The 25868-nt window shown below is 45.5% G+C and overlaps 1 protein-coding gene across 1 annotated transcript in view; it reads right to left on the bottom strand.

The window, feature by feature from the left end:
• The window catches only part of LOC119431260 (A disintegrin and metalloproteinase with thrombospondin motifs 1-like), an 82973-nt gene that overhangs the window by 30439 nt on the left and 26666 nt on the right, over nucleotides 1–25868 (bottom strand). The gene's annotated exons all lie outside the window — the stretch shown is intronic.

The raw sequence follows: 25868 nt of genomic DNA, 5'->3' as shown, positions 1-25868 counted from the left end.
TTCTAATCTGTTTTTATTACAAATCGGCCATTAGGCCTCCGTGATAAGTCAAAACGGCTCCAGGTCTGCCCATATGGCCGGGACAATATCTTGTAAACACTTACAAGTGTGACAAGAGTCCGTGCGGGCTCCAAAACGTATCTACTTTGAGTGCATAGTATCGACGCTTTGGAACAAGGACATCAATAAGGACATGTAGACAGGATGGCACTGGGACAAACTGATATGTAGACAAAAAATTATAAATTCAAGAAACGGAGCATATGCTGTAGTTGCAGCGCGCTCATGCAACACAGGCACTAAATTTAAAGCATTGAAGACGATTCAATTAGAACATCGAACAGATAAGGACGATTTCATCTCATGTGCTAAAATCACACGTCCCGTTTACCTCTTGTCCTTGTGGCCCGTCACTGTTCCGCTCAGGTTACACTTGTAGCCATGAACTAACTTATCTAAGTTCTATAATATGGACCAGACACTTCAACTGCGCATAGTCACTTGTAATAATAGATACGCATCAACTGCTATAGATGGCAAATCGAAGACCTGTAAGTGTTTTATTTTTCAGCAACTGTTTTCGTCGACAGCGGAGTGCTTACCAAATACCTTGCGAAAAAAAAAAAAGCTTGTAGCCAAGTTTGTGGTTGTAAATATCTGGCGAAAAAATCTTCTTGCAGAGTTTTTGGTACCTTTATTGAATAGATAAGCTAAAGATATACGTCGGAGCCTCGAGATTACACCGCCTGTTTTTGTCGCATGGAAGGTGTGTACTGAAATAAAAAAAATACATTTTAATTTATTTGCTTACATTCAAAGATAATGACACAAGTACATAATATTTTTATAGCTCCATAGCCACATGATATTCGAAAGTATACTCAAAATTGAAAGTAGAATTTGTAAAAATCACGCAGTTGAATTGCCACAGAGTTCAAGCCCGTAAGGGCATAGAGAAACATTGTTAGAAATACTAATACCAAACGAACGAGAGGAAAATTTTTACTCGTAATCGTTCTCCCTCGCCTATTTCAACCCCTGGTAACTACAGCGTGCATATTTAGTGCATAAGTATGCACGATACAGTGATCATATCACAGTGCATCGATTTATTCTACACATAATGAACTGATGCGCTGTGATACATGTATGCAAGAGCAGATGTGGTCAGGGTGCATAGGTTCTTATAGACAAACGTTGGGATATATTGGCGATACTTGCTGGCGCTGCACGTAACAAAATTGTAAGAGACGTAACGGTATCAGCCAGGCTTTTTTTTTTTTCGCACTTTTTGAATATGTGTAATATGCCGAAACCTATGCATGCCAATTAGGAAGGGTTCTGAGAAGACAGTGCAACTTTGCTTCATGCAGGTATTCGTACTTTTGTGGCAACTTGGGCGTCTTTATGTATGCTTCAAATTATTGCGCACGCAATATTCCCAGAAATACAGGGCAGGGAAATAAGTAAGCATCGTGGAAACCTTCGTGTACATATCACGAGCTCCGTCCGGTCATCCTAACTTCATCGTTGGCATTCTCTTGTTTTTTGCCGGTAGCAAACACTAGCATTACTGAAACTTTCAGGATTCAGATAATGCAAGCCGCTTTTCACTGTGATACAGCGTTTAAAATATCAACGCATGCCACGACGAAACAGAGAATACTCGCAAACAATGGATTGGGTAATCGAAAATGACAAACAGCGAATATGCGAGAAAACATAATCACACAGGGCTGAAGCATATCACCGGTTGTGGCGATATGGCGTGTAGTCCTATATTTTGCTTTCGTAAGCAAACTACAACATAAACACATTATCGGGTAAGGGAAAACAAAAGGCTTAAAAGATAAGAACGCTGCAGGGTGCCTAGCCGTTAACCATGAGCTTATGTGTAAGGCAGAATGTATATTTCCATTAGTGACTTGCTGTACTTTCAAAATAACAGGCTGCACACTGAGTTTGTTACAAGTTTGCGGGCAGAAAAAGCCCTCGTGCGCCATTTATTCTTTATGAGGGGGTTATTAGAATGCTTTCTATTCTTCTGCAAAAAATGACGGACGACGCTACTTAGTGCCCTTGCTCAGCCCTCTTTTTTTAAAAGCAAGTCGCCGCACAAACGCTGGCAGGAAACCTGCCTGGTGATTAGGGTCTCGTTAAAGCGATCTCCGCATTTGGAACACACGGTCACGGACGGCGTTCGCCCGGAGCGAACACCCAAAACCGGGCTGCGTGTACGAATCAGGGAAGCGGCGCAGAAGTGGCGAAATCACCCAGAAACGGGTTACGGCCGCTTTCGACGCCGACCGGCCTAGTTTCCGCTGCGAAAAATTTGTCTCGGATTGTTATTGTCCGAGAGAGAGAAAGAGATGGAAGGAGTTCGTGTGTCCGTTCCTGACACACGACCGTTTTCTATTCCGCCGGTGCCCGATATGCGAAGGAACGGGCGACAGGCAACCCTCCCCACTCCCGCCCCGCTATTACTCGCTCGACATATACGTGGTGTATAGCTGGGACACAGCGCGGAACATTTGTGAGCGAGCTGTAGCGAAGCATATCGTTCCGCGCGCCATTACAACGGGCCGTTGTCGAGGCTTAATGGGTCCCTCCCCGGCGAAGCCCGTTCTGTGGCGGCCTTCGAATCATTCTTTTTTTCTGCTGTTACCGTTTTCTTACGGGGGCATGTAACTCGCATTATGTGACACCAAGTTGAAATATATTGAGCCAGATTGATTTTTTGGATTGCACTTTTGAAAAAAAAAAAAAAAAAAAAAACGTTGATTTTATCAGGGGTCGACGCTTCGAATGTCGGAAATGTCACCAAGTATCAATCTGAATATTGAAGGTGTGCGTTACGTTGCATTGATCAACAGTGGGCGAGCGAGGGAAGCCTCAACCTGGATACAAAGTAATTTTGACTTGTCTTCGTCCGGGTCCCTCACCGAAACATTGGCTCCAATGTGCGGCTAGCGTTTCTTTTCTTTTTTATTATTATTATTATTATTATTATTATTATTATTATTATTATTATTATTATTATTATTATTATTATTATTATTATCTTTTTTTTTAGCACACTGCTGACTGCATGAAGTCTCCAACTTCCTGCAACCTATTTGCCTTACTGGTATCTTATATGCCATGCGTTCTTATTGTGTGTATTGGCTCTTTGAATTAGCGGTAGTAACCGACATATCATTAAAAAACATTTTCGTTCCAACCCTTTCAAAGTGGTGACAAGTGATGTATATCCGTCAGTCTTGTTACTATGCTCTTACTTTATGCGATACGGTAACCTGCGTCGCGTACAAGCGGCAACCTATGGGGCAGTTATGTATATATACATAACTATTCTAAAGGTGTTTATTCGGCAGAGCTTGGAGCAGCGCAACGTAAACGGTCAGCGCAGTAACAGCTTTCCAGCACGAGAGCCGTTGCCGATCAAGAGCGCTCGACCCACTAGCATTTTGATCCAGTAGCGTTGAACGCACTAGCGTCTCTTCTTCGCTACAATTACCCCCGGGAGCGATAAGGGAGCCGTCCAGCGACCTAACAGTTCGTCACAATGAGCGGGTCGTAGTAAGGCTTTAGACGGTCGACATGGACAATGTCTCGTCCACGGCGGCGCATGTCTGAAGATGGCTCGACTGGTTCTATTACATAGTTCACAGGAGATGCGCTTTCGATGACACGATAAGGGCCTTCATATTTCGGAACCAGTTTTGATGAGAGGCCAGGGGCAGTCAAAGGGACTGAGAGCCACACGAGCGCTCCCGGATCGAAGGTGAGCGTGAAAGTGGCGTCACTGCGAGTGCTCCTCTGGCGCTCTTGATCTTCGGTAGTAAATGCCCGAGCGAGGTTGCGGCACTCTTCTGCATGTCTGACCGTGGCAGAGATAGGCACGAACTCGGATGCATCCGGCCGATACGGCAGAATTGTGTCGATGGTGTGCGAAGGGTGCCGACCATACAGTAAGAAATATGGTGAAAAACCAGTGGTAGTCTGCGTAGCGGTGTTATACGCGTAGGTTACGAAGGGTAGGCTGGCGTCCCAGTTCGTGTGGTCGGAGGCGACGTACATTGAAAGCTTATCACCGAGCGTACGGTTGAAGCGTTCCGTGAGGCCATTCGTTTGAGGTTGGTACGCCGCAGTTGTGCGATGAACAACGTGGCACTCTTTGAGGATGGCTTCAACTACCTCCGACAGGAAGACGCGTCCGCGATCGCTGAGCAGTTCTTCAGGTGGACCATGCCGCAGAATGAATCGGCGAAGCAGGAATGTGGCAACGTCGCGCGCTGCTGTAGTCGCGTGCAGTCACCCAGCGCCTCCACCAATTCTAAAGGTGTTTATTCGGCAGAGCTTGGAGCAGCGCAACGTAAACGGTCAGCGCAGTAACAGCTTTCCAGCACGAGAGCCGTTGCCGATCAAGAGCGCTCGACCCACTAGCGTTTTGATCCAGTAGCGTTGAACCCACTAGCGTCTCTTCTTCGCTACACTATAAATAAATAAATAAATAAATAAATAAATAAATAAATAAATAAATAAATAAATAAATAAATAAATAAATAAATAAATAAATAAATAAATAAATAAATAAATAGAGAGAGAGAGAGAGAGAGAGAGAGAGAGAGAGAAAGAGAGAGAGAGAGAGAGAACGACCGAAAAACCGTGCGTATCGATGAAAGAGTTATCGAGAAAGAAGTTCTGATGAGGTTATCTGTGATGACCCCCTTGTTTCAAAGGGTTTATGATGGTGCAATGATGAAGCAGCTGTCTTTGGGGCGTCTTTTCACCCAGCCATCCGCTTGTTGACCTAATTTACTCTGGCCACGCTGATGGTGTTCAGCGGTGTTGAGCGAGTAGGAAGAGCGCTTGGAGCCCCGTCCCATTGCGCTACATGACCCTCGGGTTCCCTCGCGTCGCGAGCGATTGACGAATGCCGCCTCGCGGCGAGGTGGAGGGATAGCCGGGCGCCACTGGCGGAGTGATACAAAGTTGTAGTCTTATTTTCCGCGCCTTGACAGACAGGCCCCGACAGGAGCCGACGCTTTGGGTACCTCGTGCGGGACACCTGTAGGTCACGTGACCCTCACTTCCGGCACAAGAAGGCTACACGATGCCGGTGTCGGGGAATCGCGGTAGTCGGATCAACATTGACGCATGGCGCGCGAAACACGAGACGTCATTAGGTGCCTGCCCTCGTGGAGGTCTTAAGACTGTAAAAAAAAAAAAAAAAAAAAAAAAAAAAAAAAAAAAAAAAAAAAAAAAAAAAAAAACATCGAGTGACACTTTGATGGGGGCATCTCGCAAACTTTCGCCCTCACGAAGCGCGCCTTCCAAGAAGAAAGGCCAAAGCAACATTCGTTTTCCAACTTTTCCCAACAACGTTTGCCAATAAGCGAGGCACGCGGAAAAGCACGTTGAAACTGCCTCCCGGCATGCTGCATCTTTTGTTTGTGCGTGCCTGCGTGCGTGTGTTTACGGACGGGTTTATTGATTCCTTCCTAAGTGCAATAAACCAGTAAGTTGTTAGTTCGGCGCCTGTCCTGTGTTGCCGTTACTTTTGTGCTGCTTTTACCATGAAGGTCAACCAACTAGCCCAGTTTTACACTCTATTGGAGTTCTTAAAAGTCAATCACAACTTGCCAATCCGGGTCCGGCACAAGCTGCACTGCACACAACTGTTCGGACCTCACAGTGTGGTGGTTCAAGGCAGACCTTGGATATAGTGCCGGCGAGCAAGCGACGAGAGACCGTATATTACGTCCGGTGTGCCCCTCCCCTTGGGTGCAACGCTGAGCACGAGTCGAAGCGGGCGCCCGTAATTCAGTGCGCGACCACAGCGAAAGCTCATGCGATCAAGGGCTTCCCAGAGCTCGCTTTCGCAAACGACAGGCGCGTATGTCTCAATTACGCCGCCTTTGTCCGCTGAGAACGATCGGAAGATACCGGCACCGGCTGACATTTGGTCTATTATACTTTGACGGGAAGAAAGGGTCACGAGCACTTATACTTCGACACGCTATCGCAAGTAAGATCCTAACTGAATAGTATCCCGTCGATGTTTTTCTTCTATGTCAGAGGAGAGGCGTAGAGGTTCTCACTCCAATATTGCGCTTGTAAATTCCTGACAGCACATCTCATTCTAATCTTCCATATGCCATGCAATAGTTCCGCATGTTTCGATATTATTGTCGTGGGAATGGTATAGTCTTTTATCAAAGTTCGAATTATTATACGTGAGAATTACACAAAGGGCTTAAGGCCCGCCGCGGCGGCTATGTGGATGCGGATACAGACTGCGGTGGCCACATTGCAATGATAAAATAAATGCGAACACGCTCGAGTACACCGTGCTTTGGGCACAAAGCTAAAGAAACTCAGCTGATCGAAATTATTCCAAGGACCCCAACTGCAGCATCTCTGGTACTGAATAAAAAATGAAGACAGGGTTAATACACGGAATTAAACATCTGGAAAGCCCGGCGTCTCCTATAGGCATTGCTTGCAGCAGTGCGACACCATTCACAAACACCGTCGGTTATGCCGTAGTAAGCGCAAGTAATCCATGCGGAGTAATCCCGTTTCCACCACTGATGGGCCAGTCGAAATACATAATAGTAGCGCAGATACAGAATAGATGGAAAGATGAAACAAAACCAAGGTATAGAGTGAATGCTTGTAGAACGTCTCGCATGAATACGTTTACAGGGCATGGTCTGCGTTTTAAAGATCAGACACTGCACCGGAGACCACGATTGCGCTGACAGTACTCGCTGCAGATAAGAGAAATCGTGCCGCTGCAAAGCCGCGCCGTGCAATATTCCATTCACGGCGACCTCCTTTTTAATTGGTTCGTTTTCCTTGAAGTTGAGGCGTCATTTCTCTGCTACGGCATTTCAGGCTTCAAGGGTAAACTTGCCTGCAGATGGGAACGGTTTGTACACTGGACGAGTCTCACGCCGTGTAACGACGCCCCTCGATTGAAAGAACAAAAGAAAAAGAAAACTGCGATTACAAAAGCTTACCCGTTGCTCAGCAGAATGACTGAGACAAACAAGTCCGCCTATTGCATATCTGAGGCTACAGTCAAACACCTCTTGTGTTTAATCCTTACAATATCTTGTGGACCAACCGGAAAACTCTCTCTTTTGGCGTAGAACCTAATCACAGTCCTTAGAAGTCACATAAAAGCTGAACAAAAGCGCGCTAATTTCCTATTATACGTTACGGACCGGTAAGTGCACGGTTAGTGATATAGAAGGAAAGCTTGTTCAGAAGTATATATACGGACGCGGAAATTGTTCGGTGTACAAATTTACTACGGTATATGGTCTTGTCAAGCTCGCGAAGGTGGTTATTTTGGTTTGCTGTTTTTGACAAGGTCGGAGTGCTCTCTACTTACTGTTGCTTTGTACGAATCGGCCCACAACACTTAATGTCTCTTCGTGCTTAATAAAACTGGTCGTACTACATTACCTTCGGGATACCTTCCTGTACTTGCGTGTGTGTGTATCTGTGCGCGCACGCGCCGATATTTTCATCACGTATGGACAAGATTAAAAGCAAACCTTCGCTTCCGAATCACACCATGACCTAGATCAGAGTCTGTGTTTTTTTTTTTTATTCGCCTGTCTTGCGACGCGGCATGATGTCGGAATGATATGAAATATAAGCGGGGAGGCTCGTTTTATCCAGATACTGCAAAAGCGACTTATGAAACGTATTGTCCATGAGCCACCGTTTATGAACGATGGCTCATGTACAATACGTTTCACTTCTCAACTTCACACCCCTATATAAGCACATTTTAGCGGACTGTCTTCGTCCGAGGGCACGTCAAAGTAGACGACGGGCATCCGCTACAGAGGCAGGAGCGCGGAACTTCGGACACTGGGCATCGTCTTCATATGGTTGACCACAGGTACAAGTGATGGCTGTTGTAAGCGCCGCCCCGGCCCGAAGTCGGTTCTGTCCCACTTTCGATCAACCGATCAAAACTGCTCGAATGCAGTCAACACCGTGGGAAAAAATCCCGACAAAAGGCTCGGCGTGCACTGCTTCATTTATGATTGCCCGATGCAAATATAACGTGGCACGATGAGGCCCGCAATAAACGCTCTCAGTGGGGCTAATGAAGTTCCGTGACCGGCGCGGTAGGAGGCGTGATCATCGCGTTACGCTCGCGGAAGTGAAGTTTATATGGCTCAACATATACGCGAATAAGGCTTGGCTGCGTGCTCGCCCGTCAATACATGTCTAATTAAATCCGTGCAGCGCCGTTGAACCTGAATGCGTCATCAGCCAATAGAGAATCGAATGTGCAAAAACTGTTTGCCAGTAAAAATTATTCGCGGTCGACTTACACTAACAGCGAGTGTATCCTTTCAGGTCACGATAAACCGCAACACCAAAGACGGGATACGTGTTAGGAAGGATCGCACGGGCGAATCAGCTTTCTTGTATATCTCGTGCACAGTCTGTGATATAGCGCAGTATATTATCAAGATACTGCACCAAATTGACAGGCTACCTTGCCTCCGAAATCTGATTTGCGTTATCATATAAATCGTCTAGACTACTTATCCTACTTGCAGGTCTTTCCTTTATGTATACATATACACAGCATACATGCTATAGGTAGCAGTAGAAGACAAGTGCAACGCCACATGTACGCAAATTACTTGCATGTTATTTCATGTAAGGAAAAGATGTCATCTACAAGTAGTACTACGCTATAAAGGTACCCATACGGGCTCTCCAGAAAGAAGCCTTCGCAGTTGAAGAAAAAATCGTCCTGATCCTGGAGATCGAACGTACTGTCACCGTCTTTCCGGGTTAATTGTTCTGCCAGCAGAACTAACCACGTGGTGAATTTCCACAGAATCTATAGCACTATTTATTGACTATCCCTGTGATACCAAAAGCGATATATATATATATATATATATATATATATATATCGTCTAGTGAAATCTCGTTGATACGATTCTGCATAATACGTTTTTGGGATAATACGTTTCTTTTCCCAGCCAACGATTTTCCATTGATACGCTTTTTACGATAATACGATTATCGGATGGTGCGTTTTATTTTCCGCTTCCCGTGAAGATCGCATCAACGAGATTACACTGTAGCTACCGGCCAGCGATCAGTATCTTTCCGTACTTTTGCGCGATTTCATTTTGTCTTACATGCAACAAAGCGTTGTCGGCGCCACCTATTAGATCAATCTTAAATCAAAGAAAGACAAAAACAAAACAAAAAAAAAGTAATACGAACGGAAAGCGAAGCACTTTTCAGTTCCAAGTTCGTGCATGAAACAGCCGCGTGTAACGGTCTCCGATCTACTATATAAGCCAACTATATACAGCATGGGACAGTGCTGCAGCGTATTATCGGGGCAAAGAATTACATGCGTGTACTCTGCATGCATCGCGGATGCGTAGATGGGCCCGCTGAAGCGTTCGATGGGAAATCGACGAATCGTGCTCTTCGGGCCTGCGCGGCGCTCCTCTGCTGCCGCCTTCGGGCTGCTGCTGTAGCGGCGCGCCGCTCACGAAGTGCGTGTTTTCATTGGCGCGCCCCGCAGCATTTCTTTCCTCGCGAGTCGATTACGCTTAGCAGAGCGCGGAAAGACGGCCGAGCCTCGCCGCGGCCAGGAAGGAAGGAAGGAAGCATGAACAGCGCGCGCAACTCCGAGCCACGCCCTTCTCAATTTCGCGCGCGCGGGAACTCGGGGACGCGGCGCGCTCATCGGCTCGTCGTCGGTGCACGTATTCTTTTTCCTTTCCTGTTTATATATATATATATATATATATATATATATATATATATATATATATATTATTCGAGTTCCGAATGCAAATCGCATCATATATAACCGAATAATTCAATTCGATTTTCGAATAGCTAGTATTCGAAGTTATGAATAATTCAACAGGACGAATATCTAAAACGCAACAAAGGCCAATGGTGCAACTTGGTTAGGGTGGTGTGGTTAAAACTAATGCTAGCGTCATTACAGTACATTTTCAATAAATTCTTTTGTATTCGATATTCGATTCGATATTCGATATTTTTTACCACTATTCGGCACCATTCGATTCGAGATGAAATTTCTCTATTCGCACACCCCTAGATCCTTCCTAACTCGTATCCCGTCTTGGGTGTTGTGGTTTATTGCGACCTGAAAGGATAAACTTTCTGCTAGTGTAAGTCGACTGCGAATAATTTTTACAGGCAAACTTAAATACGTAACACGTTCGTGCATGTCTTGGTGCGTCCTCTGTTAAAAGCTCGTCCACGCGTGGCTGCACCACTCAGAGTTCTGTAATTTATTGGCGTAAACGTCCACCTTCGATCACGCCATACTGCTCCCATTACCGGGGATTATGTTAACATGGGACGCATACTGGACTGAGGTATCGACACACAACCGCCGCAGTCGCTTAATATGGCGTTGCGTTGCTGACGAGGTGCGATTCCCAGCCGTGGTGGCCGCATTTCTATGGGGCGAAATGCAAAAGTGCGCGTGTACTTAGATTTAGGTGCACAATAAAGAACCCCACATTGTTAAAATTAATCCAGTTTTCCTCACTACGGTGCGCCTCATAATCAGATCGTGGTTTTGTCTTTTTGAGAATTAATTTTTTTTTGTCAAACGATTGCAGGGCCAGAGTTCCCTATAATAATTTTTGCAGGAAACTATGATCTGCATAATCGTAGTTTTTTTTTTTGTAATTTCAGTTTGTTTTTGCCTTTCTTGCCGTGGCTTCGGCCATGTATGCTTCGTAGGTCAAGTTACTTTATGTTATTAATGATCCTGCTGCTTTTCAGTGTGCCTTGCAAAGGGTTCTGTCTCCGTTATGTATATTTCGTTGCACCCTCCTACTTTCTCGTTTAACGTCGAATTCATTCTAGCGCAGTTTTCGTTAACGTCGTAAGCATCAGGCATAGAACGAATTGTGAAAGGTTTCTCAGTTTTGGTCATAGTTTCATTGAGCGTGCTCGCGCGTTATGTCCGCGTCTGTCAGGCCTCCAGCAAACTTCTTCAGTTTCAAATAAATACAACTCTTTCTCTCCTCTCTCTCACTCAATGCAAATGTAACGCTGTGTCCTGATTGGTCTACGTGTGATGTCCCTTACCCTCTTCCAGACGAAATTTGAGCTATAAGCTTATGAAGGCTCTTAGAATGCCTATTAGGCTGCCTGTGAGCTTCGCTATTTGCACGTGTGCGCACTATCCTTCTTCCTTTCTGTCTTTTCTCTTCCCCATATGTAGGGTAGCCAACCGGGTGCAACCATCGTTCACCTCCCTGTCTTCCTTTTAATATGAAAGCATTATAGGCGGACTTCACCCACTTTGGAGACATCACATTCCTCTGACGAAAAATATTGATAGTTAAGTATCCTAACGTGATTTGAACGCGAAAGCATGAGGCCTTGTCTTAAAGTTCCACCTTAATCCACCTTGCTCTAATTTGTACCAACCTTAATCCACTTTAATTCACCTTACTCCACTTTAATCCACCTCAATCCACCTGAATCCACTTTATCCCAATTTTGGGAGTGGGCCAGGTCCGACACCGTGGCTGTTCACCATGGGATTTCGCAGTGCGAGCCGCAGCAGGTCCAGCGCCGGGAGCGTGACCTCATCACTTGGTCACGTGGGTTTTGGCACCGTCGGATGATAACAACGGACGCCGGATTTACCGCTTCACGGGGCATATAATGCTTTCGCATTAAAATATGGTCCGATCCCGGTGTTAGTGCGGTCTGAAACTGCGTCTCAAAGCGCGAGCTGGCACGTGATGCACACGCCAGACGTTTCAAAACACGACTTTGGCACGAGAAAAACATGCGTGTGATTCTGACCAAATGACTAGGGCACTGGGTTGCTGTGCTGGAAGACATAGTACGTTTGATCCCACCTTCAGCCGCGCATTTCTCTTATAGGATTATACAGGTGGATTTGAGCCACTTTTCAGGTATCTGAGAGAACCCGAGATGTGTTGACCGTGTGCGAGCGCGTCACAGTGTGCACGAAATCGCAAGTTTGTAGGAGACACCACGTATAGAAACGTCATTTGCATAAATGGGAGTGTGCAAGGCCACCCGCGACGCATGCGCCTGCAGCTGTCGAGACGTCACAATCGTCATATTTTAGGTTTGTTATGGCACACTCAGAGTTAGCGATGCTAACTTCTGCCCTAGTTTCTTTTATTTTCCGCTGACGTTCATAGGTACTCTGCAAACAACCCGTTCGGGGACATATGTGCCACGTACAGACCGCAGGAACATACTGCTACACTGCTCTGCACAACGTTGAGGAAGAGGAGCACGAGCTTGAGGGTGAAGAAGACGACGCTTCAATGACTGGCCTGCTGTGGACTTGGCCTTGTCAGTCGTGTACGTATTGTAAATACATTTCTCGTCTTGCTTATTCTCTCCGCAACATATTTGGTGGAGGCGCGGAGTATCGATCCCCGTACCGTTCAAGACAGTTTGTTCCACAGACATGTTATTATCAGTGGCCAGAAATATGTATACGGATTATATAGCTGAAAAATCCTATATGACCACAAGGTCAGAGCTGTGAAAAATCAAGTGTTGTGCAGGAATTAAATCGGTGGACAGTACATTTAGACTGTCTACATTCGTTTTTTTGTGTGTGTCATTTTAGAATGTCGGAAAGCTTCAGAATATACATTCCAAGGCAGGTGGGCAAAGCTGTTCTTCACAATAATCTACATAGCTCGGTTTACACCTAAGCAGCTTAGATTGTTGAATAGCTTGGTAACGGTCGACCAACGCAAATTACATGACAAAGCTGAAACCGAACAGGACAGGTGCTTCGTCCAAGATCAGTCTTAGTCTTATTTGTGTTCGCTTTTTCCTTGCCAGGCTGGGGTCTGCCTGTTTCTCCTGCCGAAAAGCTTCTTTGCTGTTGGAACGCATGTACGAGTACTATAATCGCTATGTTACGGCAGTTGAATATTCGAGGACGCTGTGTGCCGTTTTTGTTAACGTACTTCTCCAAAACTGATCAAAAGTTGGCTGTTTCTTTACGTTAGGAATCTCACAGTTCAAATAATTTGGAAGCAGACCGGTGCTTTCTTCAACCAGAGTCGTGGACCAGCGGTACTTATGCTTAGGTGTCCACTGGCTCCAGGGTACATACCACTAACAACCAATGCATATGCCCCATGGTAGCAGCAGCATTCCGGAAATAATTTTAAATTGCGCTTAAACTTAGTGACAGCGGCGTTTGTGCGCTGCCAAATTCGAATTTTAGTTGGCGTTTCACACCCCAAAACCCGAGTATAACCATGAGGGACGTCGCAGCGGAGGTTTCCGGGGTATAGTTTAGGCCCCCTGGAACTCTTTAACACGCGCCCATGAGAGCTTTTGTATTCCGAGCCCATCGTAATGCGGCCACCACGGTTCGGGAATCGAACCCACGATGTCAAGCGGTCGTGTAGACTGCTTTTTCTCTCAAACCCTCAGTCTGTACCGCACACTGTATTGCAAACCGAAATAAGGCTTTCATTGATTGATTGATTGATTGATTGATTTGTGTGCTCGGCAGCAGAGGCTCAAATCGAGCAAGCTACCGCAGTGGGTGCCGCGACTTGTCACCCATAGTTTCGTCCGCTGCGAGGAAGTCCTGGAACGTTCAACGACGAGTATAATCTGCGAGGACTGAGGGAGAGCTTGAAGATAAAGAGAGAGAGGGAAAACAAGGAAAAGCAGGTAGGTTAGCATATAGGGACGTCCGGTCGGCTACCCCTACACGGGGGAAAGTGGACGAGGGATTCAAAGGAGAGAGAGATCGCGTGAACAAGAGAGCTTGTAGCTTCTCGTAACGCGCATAAAGCGTGGTATATAACTCGCGCGTCTCGCTGTAAGCTACGTGCTCAGCGTTCGTGAAATCTCGCTCAGGGCAGCCTCGTTCCTAGCTCGGGGCGCGGTCCGGTCTAGCATAGGTCGACCGCGCAGCAGCAGCAGCAACACCGGCAGCGTACGCGTATCAGTGAAAGCGGCGTTTCCCTTCCGTGACTGGGCGTCTAGCGCGTACGCAGCCCCGGCCCGGCCTCACTCTCAGCGGGCCACGGGGTGGCAGGTTAATAGCGGCCGATCTTCTATTGTGTTCCGCGCCGAACAATGGCCATTCAGTGCGTGCCGCCGCTGGTGCCGGGGGTGCAAAGCGTCGAGCCTGGCGAGGAGCGGCGCTGTCCAGCGTCTCGGGATCTCGCGTTGCACGCGGCGGCCACGGATGACGATGCGGTGCCCCACCGACGAAAACCTCGAGGGTTGTTTTCGGCGTAACGTGTATGCACTAGCCACGGCCGCGCCGTTTTGCAGCACTCTCGGTTACGAATACCGTGCAGCAAGCTGGGAGTCACGGCTGTCGGCGTCGGTTGATACAGCGCCGAGACCACCGTAGTCCCGCTACACTCACGTGACAATCCTGTATGGAAACGTTCATGTTGCTGGGCAAAGAAAAAAAAAAGAATATAAACAAAATTATCCATAAACCATATAGACTGTGTACGGATATACCCTAGCGGAAACCAATTTAGTAGGTCTATAGACCTCCTGTAAAGTAATTTGCCTTCCTTTGACTTGTCTTTCTATATATTAGCTCTTTCGGTGACTGCAAATAGTTCGTTAACTGTATACAGCTACACAAATTAAATTTAAAGATTCCATACGTTGTTGGCAAACTTCTTATCAGGAAAGAAATCTCCTTTTCTAGACTGCATTTCGACTACGTATTCCACATAAATCCAGCAAAGCTAACCGAAGGAAATGGGCTCATTTACGTCGGTCTGGTTCATTGACTAATGAACGGGTCGTTCAGAGAAGGTCATCCTGTTTTATAAAAAGTGTCCGTCACAAATCCACAGGCTGTTTGTAGATACTTAAGATTATCTTCTGTTTCTTTTTTTTTAGGTCACTGATAAGATATTTTGGTTGTATGCAACTTGTAATTAAACTTAAAAATATTAATCACCAAGCTAATCATAACCACTCTCCAAACTTAAGCACTGCGCATATGATCAATTATAGTGTGTACGATGACTGTTCATGTATGGCGAGAATAATAATACAGGAAGCCAAAGTGTAGTGCATGAAACGTGTGTAGAACGTTTATTGATTATCGAAGTAAAGCATTATACCGGCACCGTTTATGTTAGATCAGCGTGTCTTCAGTACATGTATTTAGTCGCAAACTGTGCCTTTCGGCCAGGATAGTCACGAGGGAAGTTGTATAGTTGCCCACTTCAGCCGGCAGTTTAAGCTACAGGACCACGATATGCTGCCTCCCCAAATTATATTTTCCTTTCTTCATACATAAACTCTAGGCATCTTACAGACAACATATGATTAAATGTGCAAGAGCGAAAACCCACAGACTTTCTAAGCACAGTCGATAAAAGTTGGCTTAACATAGTCCACGGAATTTGTTGATCTTTCTCTGGAGATTTAGAGTATATTGAAGAAGTAAATTAAATAAATAAATAAATAAATAAATAAATAAGTAAATAAATAAATAAATAAATAAATAAATAAATAAATAAATAAATAAATAAATAAATAAATAAATAAATAAATAAATAAATAAATAAATAAAAAGAATACTAATTTAGTAGTACCTATCATATAACATTAAGTAACACAAGAAATATACCCCATATAATATAGTGGGTATTATGCTTATTCGGTACTTCTGCTCTCTTATTGAAAAAGGTTATCATTCGGGCTTATGTGCTACAAGTAACGATTTATATAGTTTACTAGAACTTCTTAAGTGCCTTGACGCCAATGTGCAAAATGCAGCGTTTGTCACCAAGCGGGCGGGCTTCGTTAGGCAATGAGCCTTCAGCCTACCCGATGAAGTGGCGATGTAAGCTGTATGATGCCGTATACGTGAAGGTGAAACTCGGTAAAAAATAAGCAACGTAACATTCGCTATTTCGATATCGGCTATCGTACGGACGCGCCAGCCATTCGCGAGCCAATCTGGTTGTTAGTGCATCGCTGTTTATTCCAGCCCACAATTAGCGTTGACGTCAGCGGTATAGCTTCAGCAAGCGCTGCACCGTACTCGCTTGGTTTGGGACAGGACATGCGACGTCGGTTTCCTGCGGCGGGACCCGCAGTGCATCTGTATAGCGCTCACCTCCCGAACCTTACCGGAACTAACCCGTCGCTAATGGGAGCTCCCGCTGCAGAGCGAGGAGTCATTTGACAGTAAATTGGATTACGGAGAATAAAGGCTCACTTGGCCAGATTGACTCTCGTTGCGATGCGGTTTCACCGGGGTGACGCGAGGAGGATTGACCCCACGATCATCCCGCGCTCCGTGGACGTCGCTTCATTGTGTTTGGCCGCCCCGCTCCGTTCGTGAATGCGCGAACGGTTACGTCAGAGTGCTCGTGCGCGCTAGCGAAATGTTTATCGAGGAGCCGGTGGCGTAAAGCAACTGCTGTGCCAACAATGGGCTGTGTGTGTGTTTGGCCAGAGGCGAGGAAGCAACGTGCGCCCCTTAAATTGATGCAGGCAGAGCCGAGTAACAGTGTATAAAGTTAAGCGGAACGAAGAAAAAAAACTTGAGACGGTACCGCTACGCTAACGCGGGACCATCTGACTGAGTTGCGCATATATTGTCTGATACGTACAGAGTGATACGTACGATACATATGCTAGAAGCGAGTCTATTTACTACCTGTATGAGAAATCCTGAACCGAGTGTCATTTTCAATTTCTAGAACCTTTCTGTGTGCGCAATCTGAAATGGCATTGAGCTAGTAAACGATAAGTGAATGTGGCTGTATTCTTACAGTCAGTTTCTTCTAATTTTCCCTGCACACTTCTTTAGCGTTCGTGCGCTTACATCAACATAAACGAGGAACGAAGGTGTCGGGACTAATTTTTCAAGAATGAATGTCCTAGTTAGGCGTGATAAAGGTCACGTTTCCTGGGCGCCTTATTGCTCGCAAGTATGGCGTATACGCACACTGTCGACCTATACGAGAATTTCAGCCTGAAGTGCAGTTAAATATGACATGACAAAACAGTTATACCTGCGTTTAAGACTTACAAGCACAGTGTTCTAGGTGTGTAGGCACACTCTGCACGTTACTTTACGACCATACCATTTACTCAAAAGCGTTTGAGTGACGATAAGGTAAAGATAAGGCCCTTATAAGTTATCGTGAACTTCTCCATCGTGATCATCATCATTCATTTCATTTCATTTCCTTTTGATCTTTTCTGTTCTTACCTCAACGCGGAGTACTAACTATAGAACACTCATGGTTCAGGCCCTACGTTACGGCCTCACAACCAGCAATAAATCTAGCTCTTTCTTTCTGTTATACACTAACCGGTATGCTGCTTTTCTTTATCGCGTCCCGCAAACACGTTGTGCTCCTCGTCTTTATTGAGAACCCGCGGAAGAAATCGTGATTACAGGTCTTGCAAGCAGCCATCCAAAACTACATCCCGATGCCCAATCTCTATACGATATGCGATGGCTTGTAAGGTATACCTCCGCTCCTATGGAGCCACTACACTCTTCGGTATAGAGGCATTGTGCCCCCGTTCTTCTAACCTCTGCTCCGCAACTCAACCGCGAACATAATGAACCGGGACGCGATGACAAGGCTTCGCTACTCCGTTCACCGCCGCCAACCGAGACAATCACAGAGCCGCACTCTTCGGCCTCGGAGCACAATTGAGATCGGACTCGTCCACATCCCCCAACCGAGTCTGTGCGCCGGCATCACCCATGTCATCTGTAAAGAAAGACCAATTTCTCCTCCGTATACGGTCGCGTCTTTCTTCTGCGAGCTGTAATTCCGCCTTTTCACGTTTCCGAACCGGCTCCACGGCAGCCATAGGCGGTCGACCTTCCTTCTCGTGTCAGAACTCGAATGGAGCGAGCGACTGAACGCTAAGAGCGTTAACGCCACCATCGCCGTCCAAGGCAGTTCCTGTCGGCAGCGGCGGTGAACGACGCCATGTCTCAAGGAAAGCCAGTGGTGACGGGCGCGCGCGCGGTCAGAATATAGCGGGCGGTCCGCTCGCGTTTCGGGAAACGACCATGTCCGCGTGGCCTGCGAACCGCTTTTCACGACAACGCGGTTTGCTTCCGCGGACGGGACACGGCGGCCTTCCTTCCCTTCGTGTTTGTTGCTTGTTGCGCTCTGGAATTCCAGGCGTTTCGTGGCGGCATGGCGCGGCGAATGAGACAATTTCAAGAGGTGGTGTGCAAAGGAACATAGGGCAGCCGAAGAGCGCAGGCGTCACTGGTGGCGTTAGCCAGTGTAAATGGCGCATACTGTGCTTGCCGCCTTATAACGTCGATGGGGTGTGATGCTATAAGATCTCTTACACAACTTTCGCAGGCCAGCCAACTTAGATTGATGCCGAAAAGCGGACGAACAGCATGAACGAAGCTCTGATGGACGTCCCTGATTGATAACCCGTCCCAAAAGAGAACGCGGATTTTAGCTCCAGATAGAATACGCGAACTGAGGCTCCAAAAACGGGAATGTCTTGGGGACTGCACCCTGGAATTTTGCATTGCAGCTGATTTTCCAGGCGCTAGAGACGCTTTTCTATTACTTTGTATGTTCCAAAGCGAGAGGACCTTTATTTTTTTAGTTATGGCTACATCAAATGGAATTCATAAAGCTTGATTTTTTTTGCGTATTGGGATTGCTGATAGTCACTGACGGCTTTGGTCCCGAAAAGCGGATGAGGAATGTGCCAAAGCCGTGGAGAAACGGGCCAACTGTCCACAAACGTTTGTAAACGCATACGCGCAATTTCTTCGCGCCGTTTTCTGGGTAACGACTTCAGTTATGAATGTGATGTGCACACGATAGCTTATTCGTTGTCTCATTCTTAATTACTTGTAAGATACTTGTCACGTAGTTGTTAAATGTGGTTACATCGTCTCATACGGTGTCGTCACATGGTGGCCAACGCATGTCTTGTTCATTCGTGCCAACACTGCAAAGAAATTCGTAATTTATGTGTCTTCATCGTTTTGTGTCCGCTAACAAATGTCGTCTTCGCGCTTCGGGATTGTTCTGTTCTGTTATACATAGGTTACTGTAGAGAGATTAAGGTAGAGAGTACCTCGGCTACTCCTTTTGTTATACAGCAGAGGGAAAAAAAGATAGATAGATAGATAGATAGATAGATAGATAGATAGATAGATAGATAGATAGATAGATAGATAGATAGATAGATAGATAGATAGATAGATAGTACTTAACCAAGTGAATGAAAAATTGACAACGAAACTAATGAATATAGTAACGCCGAAACGAAGAGTTCGCTTGACGTCTGCTCCATTAACCGAATGATATATACCATGATATATACTATGAATGATATAACAAGTTAAGGACCGCACAAAGAGCGATGGAACGAAAAATCTTAGGAGTAACGTTAAGAGACAGGAAGAGAGCGGTGTGGATCAGAGAACAAACGGGGGTAGACGATATTCTAGTTGACATTAAGCGGAAGAAATGGAGCTGGGCAGGCCATGTAATGCGTAGGATGGATAACCGGTGGATCATTAGGGTTACAGAATGGATACCAAGAGAAGGGAAGCGCAGTCGAGGACGGCAGAAAGTCAGGTGGGATGATGAGGTTAGGAAATTCGCAGGCGCAAGTTGGAATACGCTAGCGCAAGACAGGGGTAATTGGAGATCGCAGGGAGAGGCCTTCGTCCTGCAGTGGACATAAATATAGGCTGATGATGATGATATACTCTTTGTTGTCATCCATTGGTGCAAGAGTCCTACATAAATGGACGATAGATACAGACCCACAGCTCGGTTCAAGTTCCCTCCACGCTATACAGAGCGTAACTGCGTCACTTCATACATGTAGCTGTACATGACTACTTATCACAAACTCTGATCTAACTTTGTGTTCACCAAGAAGTCTTATAAGAATATGTTCGCCTTTTCCTGCAGATGACCTGCTGACCACGGTTTACGTAATTCTTGTATTGGAAAGGAGGCACTTGTCCAAACTCCCTACTCCTTTTCGTTAACGTTCTTCTTTCCATGGCGTACTTAATTTATTGATTATCAAGGGCCTGTAGGGCATTATACAAGTACGCACACAAGCTTGTATTATACAATCATTTCCGAAACGAAAATTGAGCGCTCAAGAAGAAGGTGGAAGACGTTTTCAATTTGATGGCCACATCAGCACTCGGAAATACCTTTTCTAACGCTTGACCTGGACTTCACAGAACCTAATATTCTTTCGTTCGGGGCGCCCACATTGGGATTCAGCCACAGGGATGCTTGCTTCGCTGTCCAAACGTTTCTAACAGAATCCAAACGGATACCCTGCTAAATTCTATTTCTTTTTTTGTACTTTTAAATTAATTATTACTCATTCGATATGATTTTCCTGATTTACTTTAACATATAATTCTACGCTGTTCAATACTAATTCCATAGATATTCGGAAATTTATCCTTCATATTAATTTGGAATAATCCACCCATTTCTTGGCCAATTCCCCACCGTGGGTAGGAGCCACAGGCGTGATAGGCTACAACAACAACAACAGCACTCGGGTGAAGTGCAGCATCATATCATGCACCGAAAGCTCTTTGTATATAACGTTAGCTAACGTTAGCCAAACTATTCAACGAAAAAGAAAAGGAAAGAACAAAAATATTTTTAAAAGCACGGTGCAAGATGCCATTATAGGACGTCCGGTCTTCAGAGGTCTGACGACCGAACACTGTAGGTCATAAAATGAGTATTTTTGTTTTCGTAATGTTTTCTTTTTCTTTTATTTTTTCGTTGTTGCTGTTGAACAGCTTGGCTAAAGTTAGCGGAGACAACCTATATATGCCATTTTCTACCCAGTAGAAGCTTGTGAATGATTGTCTCTAGGTGTCGCTTGAGATCTGCTCCTACATTGAATTCTCTGTGTGGGTGAATTAGTCGTAACGTCAAGAAAAAAATGTGCATCGCGCGTCTCATGTTTTAAGACTTTTTACGCAACCCATCATTCCACTGGTGCGTTGCTACCCAATAGTCCCGTGAATATCAACGTTAAATATAACAGCATTCTTCTTTTACAGATGTGTAGAATATTGGAAAGGTGCTCATGTCCGATACCGTTCATTGCGCATGATTAGGCGGTGTGACCGCGATAAATTTTGAAGGAAAAGAAAAGCAAGACCAGCGATAGGAGGAGTTTCTTTTCGTTTGTTTGAAAACAAACTACAAAAATTTTATTTAAGAGAAGCAATTGGAGCGGATATTACCACGCGAAGGCATGAGAGAACGCTATATCTCATCTATTTGAACGGTAAAACACTTATTTTCTGCTTATGCGTCTTTTGTTTATCCATCTTGAGAAAGCGAGCTTAATGCATTACGCTGCTTCATCGGCGGCTCCGTTGCGCTCGCCGGTGAAGCAGCGAGACCGATGAGACGATGAAAACGCATTGGGACGCGTGATGGACGAGTCAGTCACACTCCGCCGGAGTGAGCGAACGACCGCTCGTGGAGCAGAGTGGCAGCGCGACGATACAGCACCGGCTCTCCAGGAACATCGACGGCAAGCGATAGTTCAAGACTGTTAGCTACCGTTGTCCCACTGTCACTGACTGTCTGTATGGGTACGGTGAACTACCATATTTCCATCAAACCACTTTCTTAAGACAGACTGGCTTGATGTACATTTGGGGAAACACTGCAGTGATATTGTAAAAGAAGCTCGGGCGGAGCAATTGCCTGCCCTGATCGCAAGGCTGAACCCGCCTGTTGCTACACCCCATCGCCACCACCAGCACCGCCAGCACCGTCAAGATGCCGACAGACAAAGCTGTTTGTCCCAGTCCCCTGCATTTATCATGTACAAAATTGAGAGATAAAGTTGAAGAGTTAAGGAACCAAGGTAGAAAGCAGACATAAGGATGGTGGAGGAACGTTCGGAGAAGAGGAAGCAAGGTACCTTGGCTGGGGGAAATGGGGCACATTAGTTTTTGTTTAATACTTTCTGTATTTTCTTTTTAGATTTTTGTCCCCTTTTCCCCCCGATTCTTGGCCTATCTCCCGTAGTGAACTGCGTCATTTCATGCCAACCCATTTTTCTATTCGGATCCAAGCTTCAATTATTCGTCTGCCCTAACGCTTAAGATAACCACTGGATTCAGTTGTGAATCGTCTTTGACTTCAAGTTGCATATACGCCCGACAATATTTCTGCATTGTTCCAGCTTCGCAGAAGGCCTTAGCTAAGCGCTTGGTCACCAACTGGAGGGCGTCACCTATGATCGTTGCTTCATTCCTCTTGCTTCGGAAAGGAATGATTTGCGGAAGAAGTCGGCTGAGTCGGCACATGTTACACCTCACCTCAATGTCGCCTCTCTTCCGACACTTTTGGGCCCATTAACTGATATGTTACGCAACTTTAGAAAGTCTTGTTCACCGTTGGGAGATTCTCTCTTACTACAAGATGTGCGACGAATGTTGGTCTTTCACTTACGATCTACGCACGTGCAAGTATTAAGTTGACCTGGTGTGCATAATCAAATTGCTTGTACATAAAAAACAGCCGGGACGCATCTCGTGCCTAACAGGCTACAGTACCTTGTAGGAACTGCCACTTAAACGCTGAGAACTTTCCTGGCTACGTCGCTGACGTTTTCAACAGCAGTAAAAACTCTCGGCGAGAGCAGCTATGTAGAATTGACATTTCCTTTTAGATTCATTATGAAAGGGGGCTGGTGAGCGAGAGTTCTGTCTCGTACGATGGGGAAGGAGCGCGTGTGCTAAGAGCAGGACAGAAATATATCTGCTGATGTCACACAAAAAACTTGTGTTCGACTCTAGTGATCTTGAGTTCCGCAGCCCGATTTAATTTACATTTTGTTTTTATTTTTATTAGATGTACTGTACAATGCAAGGCAATGATGTGAGAGGGTTTCATGTATTCTGTTTTTCCAACTGATTGTATTTTGCTTATCACGGAATCGAACTGCGACGGGTTTATTGCTTCTTCACTGCCGTGCAATATAGGACATATTCACCGGATATGATTGTTCGTTGCTTGGGGTTTTCCCCGCAAGAATTCCGTGAAGTACTTATACGGGAATTCAGTCTAACCGGAAACCGGAGACGACAGTATGCGCTGGAAAGCGAAGGTCGTCCTTGAAGTGACGCGACGGTGAAGCTTTACAAGAAGCTTCACAAGAAGCTTCACCGTCGCGTCACCTATGCAACGAGCAACCATATCCGGTGAGTATGCCCTATATTGCACTGCAGTGAAGAAGCAATAAACCTGTCGCAATTTGATTCCGTGGCAAGCAAAAGCATCTTGATTTGAGCGAGCTGGTTCACGCTGTAACTGCATTTCAGCTGCGCGACGGGACAAGTAGAGAGAACGTGCGTAACAGGACTAGCACTAGTTCTAATGTTGTGTATGTTTTCAATATTTGGTCTCATCGCTGCTTCAATATACCTCCTAATTTATCAGTTGTGGCTCCCATGGCATACGCTATGCAACCTGTGTTCTGCGTCTTGCATGCCATTCTTTTTCGTAAGTGTTGTTCATGGGTGCAAGATCCGGTATGGCATCCCATTAGCAAGAAGTACGAGCTTCGTTAAAAGCTGCCACTGCGCCGATGGCCTGAGCGGTAACTGTAGAGGATTCAAGTAATCGTTGTTGCGTACAGATGGAGGAGATTGCAGAAGATTGCAGAAGATTGCAGTCGCGAGAGCAACTGCAGTCTTAGTAAATGATTTCAGAGCCGGATAAATCCGTGAAGTCTGCTGATGTTTCCCCCAGTTTCTTCTCTTCAAATTTTATGCCCAACTTCCCCATCACAGGCGCAGGACGCTGTGAATCTGCTAGCTTATGCTGACGACCGATTAATTTCGGTACTGAAGGTATTGGAATCCTGACCTTGCCACACGTCGCAGCAGAGAGTGACGAAGGCGATGTTACACTTCATAAGGGCAACAGAGTCGAGCAGGCCACTGCATTACAGAGTAATGTCAACTTGTTTCGACGACTGTGTGCGTGTGTATGTGGGCAGTGCCGTTCTCCTATATTTCCTTCTTGTATATTTACTCCTGCTCCATCTTCCAGTTTAGGGCCGCGAAACGGATGTGTCGACTTTCTTGTAATTTCCTTGTCTTTTCCCTTTGCTGCTGTTTGCGCTTATTCACAATATAAACGCATGTGTTGCATACGCTACTTTTCATAATTTAAATTCTTCAAAATGTCGCGGCTCAGTTTACGTCGCAGTGTCGTCTATATTTGCGGAGCGAAAGCTATTTGAGTACGGGCATATGCGGACGAGCACATAAACATTGTCATTTCCTGTCATCTACAGTTGTAGGGTTGACACCAGTTTTCAGTCTTTTTCAATTTTCTGGTCGTTATATATAAAGCGGTCCGCTCTACCCCCTTCCGTGATCAGTATCTCGAGCCTTCCATTCCTAGAGGCAAGATTGATAATGTTGAACGCACGTGTCTGGTGACGTTTCCCAGTACAACGATTATGTATCGCGTATAGACGCACCACAGTACCTAAATGTTGCAAAACGAATCCGAGTTTCTTCGAATGTGTGAACTTCGTTTACTTTCCTAGGCCGCGAATGCAGCTCTAAATGACGAATTTCGATACACTTATACAAGCCAAGTATCTGTATAAGCGTAGACGCAAAAAGTTTCACCTTGGAAGAGATAGATGAGACATCCGGATTGCACTGAACGGCTTAAAAAAATTCTGATTCATCGTCCCGCGAAGCAAGAGATTTCTTCGCTACTGCTAATCCTCCAGCACAGAGACACAGCAGTTTACTCGTATGCTGACCGCGTCCACCGTTCACACTCTTCCCCGCATCTTCTGAGGTCACCGCAATCGTGCCCAGCAAACCGAATAATCGATACAAAGAGAAATGAAACCTATCTTCTCTCAAATGCGTTTTTTTTCGTCTTTTTTATGAGCTTTCTTATAGGATCAACGGCAAATCTGTGTTAGATCGTACGAACAGAATCGTGCCCGTCGTAACGATGCCAAGCACCGGTTCGTGCCGCTTTCATTTGAGCGCCAAGCCGGTGAAGATCGCGCAGAGATAGAAATATATGAGAAAATATATATATATAAGGAAGAATGAAAAGTGAGAAAGGAAAACGAGGAAAATCGTTCGTAAATAGGAATCAATTGAGCAATAAAATGAGAGAACGTAAAAATATTAAAACCATAGGAAGAAGTAGGCAGAAAATGGGGCGGGGGGCGTATGCCAATATTCGAGATTTCAGGGCAAATCGAATGTAGCCAAAGTGTCCGATAACACAATTTGATAGTTGATGTCTTCGAATATTCCATTATATCCGAATGTACGGGGTTACCATAATGACTGGCGCTTGCCTAACTGCCGAGAAAAAAAATGATCACGCCTCTGGTTTGCTGGCCACTTCGAGGACTCATACCAAGCTGGTCAGCAAGTATGTTGAATATTCATACTTTTTATGCACTTGCAGACTGCTGAGCCGAATGGGTGCATATATTTATATTTGTCGTTCGCAATGTATGCCGAATTCTCTGTAGACAGTACGGCCGACAGAGAATTCGGCATACATTGCCAACGACATTGAATCGCCATGACACACTGAATATCGACATCACAACGTTAACGAAGAAAGACATAAGAAGTTTATTCCCTCAATAAAAATAATAATTTTTGTTTCTTTTTTTGTGTGTGTCTAGCCATTGTATTATGCATGTATATTATGAGTACTTAGCCTTTCCATTTGATTCTTACTTCCTACATGTCCTTAGAGGGACGTATTTGA

Source organism: Dermacentor silvarum, chromosome 10, assembly GCF_013339745.2.
Source record: "Dermacentor silvarum isolate Dsil-2018 chromosome 10, BIME_Dsil_1.4, whole genome shotgun sequence".
NCBI classification, from domain to species: domain Eukaryota; kingdom Metazoa; phylum Arthropoda; class Arachnida; order Ixodida; family Ixodidae; genus Dermacentor; species Dermacentor silvarum.
The sequence above is the reverse complement of the archived record's forward strand: the minus strand, read 5'-3'. Positions and strand labels throughout refer to the sequence as shown.